Raw genomic sequence first — 8,038 nt, forward strand, 5'->3', positions numbered from 1 at the left:
AGGCTTGGGGAAGGAGAGGCTCCTGGGGAGATGCACAGCTGGAGACATGCGCCTGGGCGGAGATGCTCCACGTGCTGGAAGGGTTTGCTTCTGTGGGGTCTTGCAGCCCCTGGAGGACCCATGCTGGAGCAGCGATGGCAGCGTGTAACCCCAACCTCCTGCTGGCTGGCATCTCCCTGCAGGAATGGCGATGTGCTGTAGGCAGCCTACAGCATTTTTGCTGTAGGAGATGGAGACTGAGGAGGAGGGGAGAAGTGTGTGGCTTGAGCTGAACCTGGAAAGGGGGAGGAAAAGTCTTTCCTGAAATGTTAAATTGCTTATGGTTTTGGTTGTTTGGGGTTTTTTTATCTCAATACCTGATTCATTAATTAGAAGTCTGTGTTAACTGGCAAATAAGTATCATGTTAAGTAAAAATTCAGCAAGTTGAGACCATTGGGCCAACAACACCTTGCTGTTCACATCGCTTGTGCTGAACCAGCACATCACACCCCTTCCACATGCTTTGTCCTCCTCAGAGCTGCAAGGACTAAATGCCTCTTTGCTGCCCTGAAGGGACCAAACTGCTGCCCCTGCCCGGGGATCTGGCAGGGCCTTGGTGCCACAGTAACACTCCTGCCCTGACTGACTGCACGGCTATGAGACAGGCAGGAGGGGAGCTGCCACTTCTTGCTGCAGGGTCATCTCAGGTGCTTCTTCACTGAAAATTGGTTCTTTTCAGGAGCATCAAAACTATGTTCAGGGTCTTTATTGCAGGGCAGCCCACAAACATCCCTCCTGCCCCCCCAGAGCACTGAGGGGCTGAGAAACATAGTCCAACAGGGCATCACTGCATCTGCTCAGCCCTTGGGAAAAGGCAGAAGTGCCTTTCTCTGCCCGTGTGCCCAGCACTTGCCTTTTGCTTGTAAGAGTTCAGTACTGACCCCATCTCTTGCCATTGCCTTTTTCAAGGGCTACACTAGAAGCCATTTTCTTTATTCCTGCCCGCAGGAGCTGGGGAGGTCTCTAGTGAGTGTGGTTTCTCTTGCAGCATGGGGCTGGGCCAGGTGGCAGCAGGCATCACTAGTAGGTGACAAGTTTTCATAACTGGAGCTCACAAACACTTCGCCTTGGCTGATCCAAACAAATAAGGTGTCCACTCTCTTCTCCTAGTTGACTGATTGTGCCCTGGGTATGTCCTGCGTCTCTGTGTCTCAAGTGACTGTATACTAGGCAAGTTTTAAATTGTGGTTGCAAACCAAAACTTCCAGGTGACTAAATTGACACAAACTGCATATTAGACTACTGATGTGATGCACGTAGGCTCTGACTTCACTGTACGCAATTGCCTCACTGTCACAATCTGCCATCCTGCCATATTTATGCTTCCCAGCTGAGGTTTAGGGGGGGATGTGCACTGCAGAGCATTGTGGTGAATGGGGAGAGAGAGAAAAATACAGGTATGTATTCACATCAGGTCAGCTACTTCTTAAAAACCATCCCAAGAAAAACTCTGGCTTTAATTAAATGCAAAACAGACTTTTTCCTCTTTCAGGAAGTGAAACAAACTGCCTTGACTCGCTTGGTGTTTACCAGGAGGTAGGAACACACCAGCAGGCAGTGACTGTGCTTCCAAGGGGATCCGGTCCTCGCTTGGACAGACACTCTTTGGGCAGAGACGAGGAGGCAGAGGTCCATCCATCCAGCTGCCCACCTACCATGCCTGCAGCATCCCTGGCATTCCTAATGCCTGCAGGGCAGGGGCAGAAATGGCATGGGGTGTGCAGGAAACCCCAGCTCTTCTTGGCCAGCAGTCAAGGGCTGGGTGGGATACCCCCAACACCACACCGGGCAATTGCTAGATGCATTGAATAGCTGAATGCCAGTCACACCAGTATGCCTGCCTCAGAGAGCTGGGTGTGGGCTTCTCCGGGACTCTCTTCACTTGGTCGCTGGGGAAGGTAAGACATCCCCACTGGCTTAAGTAGGATCCGTTTCAGGTCACCTCTAAATTCCTGAATATGTCAAGGGGAAAAACAATTATCATTTTTTTTTCATTGCAGGTGCTTTGCTTGGCAGTGTTTAGTAACTTTCTGATTTTCAACAATTCTCTCCCCTGGGAAACTGAAGGATTAAACAGCTATGATTTTCCCCAAGTTTTACCAAAAAATTCTAAGTCATATACACATTCCTTTAGTACTAGCAGAACAACTCTGTAGGCAAAAAAAAAAAAAATGGAGCTGCTCAGGTTGCCCAAGCAAAACAGAAAGCAGAAGTAGAAACCCCAGCCACAAGTCATCATGAATTTATATCTTAGCCCCACAAGCAATTACTTTGGCATTCAGCACAATCACGGGAGCAAGAAAAACCTGTGTGGGAGCGGAAAGAGCAGCTGGGAGTGCACAGGAGCTTCCTGAGACAGATTCATCACCAATAAAAGATCCCAATTTTTCCATGCATCCTCGCAGAGACCGTGGTTGTCTTGTCCATCCGTATATTCCTGGCTCCCTGTGACCACTTGGATCCCGGTCTCCAGTCCTCCAGCACGTCACACCAGCTCTCCCTGCCACCAGGCTTTGCACTGAAGGAATGTCTGTAAGGGGCTGGGGCCACAGCAGCCCTCCCTCCTCAGCTGCCAGGAGAGACACAAACAGCAAGACTAGGAAAGCTGCTCTGCTTTTTCTTTCATTCCTTCTTCTTTTCTTTTTTCCTTTCAGCAGTACCTGGTCTCAGCAGTGGATTTACATTTGCTGGCACCAATACCTCATGAACTTGAAAACTTAACACAAGCCCCTCTTTCAACCATGGTATTAAAATGACCTTTTGAATTTTCCCCTTCTCACACATACAAAAACTATTTTCTTTGCTTTCAAATGCTTCAGAATTATATAACAGATTTAAGGAGAGATTTTTTTCTTCATTGCAGGTAGCCATTAAGAGAACTGAACACACTCACAGCGAAGGGGACAAGGAAGGCATCATCTCAAATGGACAAAATGAACCTGTGGTTTGGTTTCCCCCCTCTCCCTCAACACTGCAGCCTAGATCTTCACTTAAGCTTTAACAAGCTGATGATGTGCTTGGCTTCTCAAGGACAGATCATACTTTGCTTCACCTCTTTCAAAATTGGAACAGATGAGAGGTAGCTGATGGAGCAGTACCTGCTGGGGAATGCTCTTGTCCTGAGAAGGTGAATACAACTAGGAGTCATGGGATGCTACGGTTCTTCTCCTGCACACTCAGGATGAGGGCATTAAAAGTCTTATCACTCGCCAACAAACAAATTTTGGTAAAGAACCTGAAAAAGCCACTTGGAAGAACAGATGACCTCCAAACCATGGCACTGACCCTCTCTCTCCCTCAAGCCGTGGTGCTGTTTTTTTCTGACTATTGTTGAACTGTTGCATGATGCCACTGCAGGGTGTTGTGCAAAACTGCCCAAATGCTTCTCTTCTAAATCCCAGTTGCTCTTCTAGTCCCAGTGCAGAATGTTTTAAAATCATAGAACCATAGAATCATTTAGGTTGGAAAGGACCTTTGAGATCATCAAATCCAACCGTTAACCCAGGACTCGCAAGTCCGTTGCTAAACCATGTCCCTGAGCATCGCATCTACGTCTTTTAATACCTCCAGGGATGGTGATTCCACCACCTCCCTGGGCAGCCTGTTCCGGCACTTGAAAATGTCTCTTAAGGTAGCAACACAGGGAAGTACATTCAAAAAGTTAAGGGTTTGACTCAACTGCATGCTGTACATCTTCCAGGAGACTTTGTACACCCAAAGCCTTGCAGATACCTGGCATCCATCGAGCGCTCATAGCCCATAAACATTACACCAGCAGAACGAGCTCCCACTGGTAATAACCCACACCGAAGGCACTACCTTACTCGCACAACTGTAACTTCCCAAACAAACTTATTTTACAGAGGCTGTTTGTACTAACATTTTTCTGAGAACAAATGAGGGATATTAGGAATCTTTTCATGCCTTTTATTGCATATGTTTAAAATGTTAAATGCCATTGTTCCACATCTAGGGTCTGACGTTTTTCTGAAACCACTGCAGAAAACAGATGAAATTTAGTCCTGAAAAACAAACCCCTCTGACACCTCTGTTTAGCATGTTTTCCAGTTACACAGTGAAAAAAACAACAAAACAAAAAAATCGGTAGGCTATTAGGCTTACTATAGTTTTGTCCATCTATTTCTGCAGTTCAAATCCATGAAATGTTACAAACAGCAGAAAGTTGCTGAGGAAATTAGTTTTCTTATAAGCAGTTAGCACATGGGTTTATGTGCAAAAATGGTTCACAGGCTGGTCCTTGTAAAAGAAATACCAGATCTTCAGCATTTTTTTCTATGCTCAGACTTTCAAAAAACTGAGAAAGGTTTCCATGAAGATGTAAAGGAAATACAGCAAAATTATTCATGACGGCTGCAATAGTTCTCCTACGTGTTTTAATAGTCATCCTTCTCCTAGTTATGGCAGTAATCCTGACATGAATTTCTAGGATCTCATTGGCTTCCACCCCTTGTGTAGTACCAGCCCCGAGAGCAGCTCGGAAAGCCCAGTGTCATTTCTGTCCAGGACAAGCACCGTGACGCAACTGCAGAGGTGGAACAACCACGTTTCACACACCTTTGCCCCAGACCTGCACAAACCCCATGTAGGGACAGCTCGTCACTTTGGCCAGATAACAGCAAGTGTCATAATTTTCCAGTTGCTTCTCTGTCAAAAGAGAAATTTTGGGCCAGCCAGTGATGCCGACCTGATTCAAAAACAACTAGGTCATAGAGAAACCTAATCATCATGTGTGTCTGTCCTCAAATGTCTTTAGAAAAGTCTTCCTTTTTTAGACGCTTCTGCTCCTCGTAACTTCATTTTCAATTTTGCTATCACACTGTTGGAGCGGACACATACACAAAAATAATTGTTTAGAATATCACCTCAAAGAAAAACACTGACATTTGTGAGAAACCACCTGATCAGTACAACCCAGCTCTTTCACAGCTGCCAGTGCTTCAGCTGCCGGTTGCTTCCCTGCGTCTTTGCTTTACCCCAGTGATTTGCAGCAGCCAGGGCAGTTCTGCAAGTTTGCTTACCTACCAGATAATTATCTCAGCAGATGATGACAACCAACCCCATTGTTTCCCGTTAAAAAGTGAGTGCTCTGGAGACATGCACACACAGGGTGCTATTTTGTAATTACTTGCAATTACCTGCTGTAGGAGGCGGCTTGCTGGAAGACCTCTGCAAGAAGAAGTTAACAGCCAGTGCAGCCTCCTTGCACCCATCATGATCACATTATCTCACAGGAGTTCTAAACTTCAGCAGTTAGGGGAATACCCTGTGCTTTGTTCAATGAGGAATGCTGAGATTCTCCTGTCAAGTATGCCTTCTGGGTGATATATCCATTATAAATAATTCAAATCTCAAAATCGAGTCTGACTTGTGAAGCATAAGGGAATGCAAGCCCTTTGCATGTCCCTCTGTAAAGTTGCCCTTTGACTGCGTATTTTCTCCCACTAAAGGAGTGAATGCACTGTAGACTTAGGTCCCCAAGCAACTGAACCAATCCTCTGCCAGCTACAGCTAAAACTAATGAAGCAAACAAACAAGCAAAAAAAAAAAAAAAAAAAGGAAGAAAAAAAGAAACCCAAACCCCTCTGCTACCACAGTTCCTGGGCAACTGAAATGGCCAGGTCTGTCCATGGAAGCATCCTACTCACTTGTTTTATTATCTTGTAAACCGAGACCATCTGCCTGACCAACTGATGCCGCCTGTTGGTACACACTGAAGTGCTCTTACCCCTCCCAGGAAGGAAAGATGCAAGTTCTGTCTCTAACTACAAATTGCTGGTTCTTTTTGAAGAGCTACATTAACAATGCTACCTTACAAAAGGTGCGCAGGGAACTTTGCCATCTCTTAACTTAAAGCACAAGGTTAGAGTACTTGGGTGATAGACATTTGAAGTGAAAACTAGCCCTGGGCTTCCACAGATGTAGCACAGAACGGTGACAAACCCAACTCAACTACCCTCTTCCACCACTCTTAAGCAAGGCGGCATGGCGAGGGCATCATCTGCCAAAGGCGATTCCTGGCTGAGAAACCGCAAATTCCAATCTACAAGGCAGAAACCCCAAGGTCACTAGAAAACGTTCCTCCTCATTGCTCATGAGAGCCAAAACGGAGAACCAATTGGGCTTAACTTCCCGTACATCTGGAAACCACACAGCTCGGCTAAATAAAACACTTTGTTGCTCATGCAGTGAGAAAGCAAAGCTATGCAGCAACAATGACAACACACCGAGAGAAAGCCGACAGCTCCTCTTTCCATCGCATTTGTCAGGAAAGTATTCAGACACCTGCTTTCATGAGACTTCAAAACAAAGTTTCATTTTTCTAAGGCAGTAAGCTAACGACATTCAATACTCGCATGTTACTCGCTCTCCTTGCTAAGCTGGGTGTAGCCTTACCAAACACCCAAGCAGCAGTTGGTGTTGCGCAAGCTACCCCTTCCCCCCAACACAAGCTGCAGACAGTGTTCAGGGTGTCATCCAGCTGCAGCTTGAGAAACAAAAAGTTACCTAGGGATGTTCCGCCAGTAAGTCTATGCAGCAGAGCCGAGTCGCTTTCCATGAGAAGTTTATGCGCTGCTCAGGGACACAGTAAGCCATCAAGAACAGGAGCTGCTTTCACAATCCAGCCTTACATGCACCTACCATTAATACTTACTCGGTGTGCGCTGGACATGCCTAGCGCAGAGGGGAAGCTGGACAAAACTATCAACTTCACATGTCACGGGTGAAGGAACAGAGACCAAGGACAAAAATTACATTCCTATAGTGAAATGCATTTGAGAACTTAGGCAAAGAATGAAAAATATAAGGGCTTAACACATTTATTATTAGTAACTGCTGGCATGTAATGTAGAATACGCTACAATCGCCATATACAAAGAATTTATGGCAATTACTGGCCCAGCATGGCAAAGCACAAGTTAAATGGATGGAAGCTGAAGCAGCATGCACAACTGCCTCTCCACGCTTATTAAACTGTTCTGAGCATGTAAATCCACCTCATACTTGTTCGATCAACCCATTTTCAGTCCTATTTAAGTACTACAAGGACCAACCTTAAGGATTTAAAAAAGGACCCGAGACTAGCAGCTGTTTGCAAGCGGTAGGAGGCAACTCCCATGTGAGAATTCCCTCCCTGCTCAGGGCTTAATTCCACACAAGAATGAGCAAAGTTCACAAGAAACCCCAATTTTCATCTCTTACTGCAAAGGGAATGGCAGATGCATATAGAACAAGTCATACTTCTGACACCCCTTTTTTTCTGAAGGGGCCATAAAGACAAACCAACAATCTAACACAACCCATTTGGTTACAGCATTCCCTGTGCCCTCACTTGCTCATAGAATCACTATGCTAGTAACAGAACACTGTTCATTTTCAAGCCAGCTAGCCAGAAACCTCCCCTTCCAGCTCTACGTTATATTACCTTGGGCTTTTTTTTCCTATCTGTACCTTACCTTTCCCAGCATCAGCAGATGCTACGACAACGACAGGGTGTTGCATACCCTAAGAAGTACTACCAGGCCATCAGACCACATGCTGACATTCCCCACAGCTTTGACTGTAATGTCTGTTCTTGTCTGGAAACTTTTCACATCAGATTCCAGCTCAGAAGGACCATCAGGGGATTATTACAACCTATGTCAACTTCACTGGAATCAAACGTTAAGTAGGGTAAAACCCCTTCTTGTTTGGATACTAGGCAGATTGTGCTCAGCTCCACATCCTTTAACTGCGATGCAGAAATGCAATTACCTTTACAGCTCTATCCTGGACTAACAATGAATCAGTGCTGTGCAGAGCAAACCTTTAATGTGCACATAGGTGGGAGTGCAGAAGCTTTCATTCAGTTTTCAGTTCAGTTTTTAAATGTTACTCTGCAGTAGGCCAACCTGTAAAACCGGCTCGTAGTACTTCTGCTGCAGCAACAGAGCAGCAGTTTAAATGCAGGTCTGCCATGCCGAGAGATGAGAAAGTATC

Source organism: Falco biarmicus, chromosome 1 (genome assembly GCF_023638135.1).
Source record: "Falco biarmicus isolate bFalBia1 chromosome 1, bFalBia1.pri, whole genome shotgun sequence".
NCBI lineage: Eukaryota > Metazoa > Chordata > Aves > Falconiformes > Falconidae > Falco > Falco biarmicus.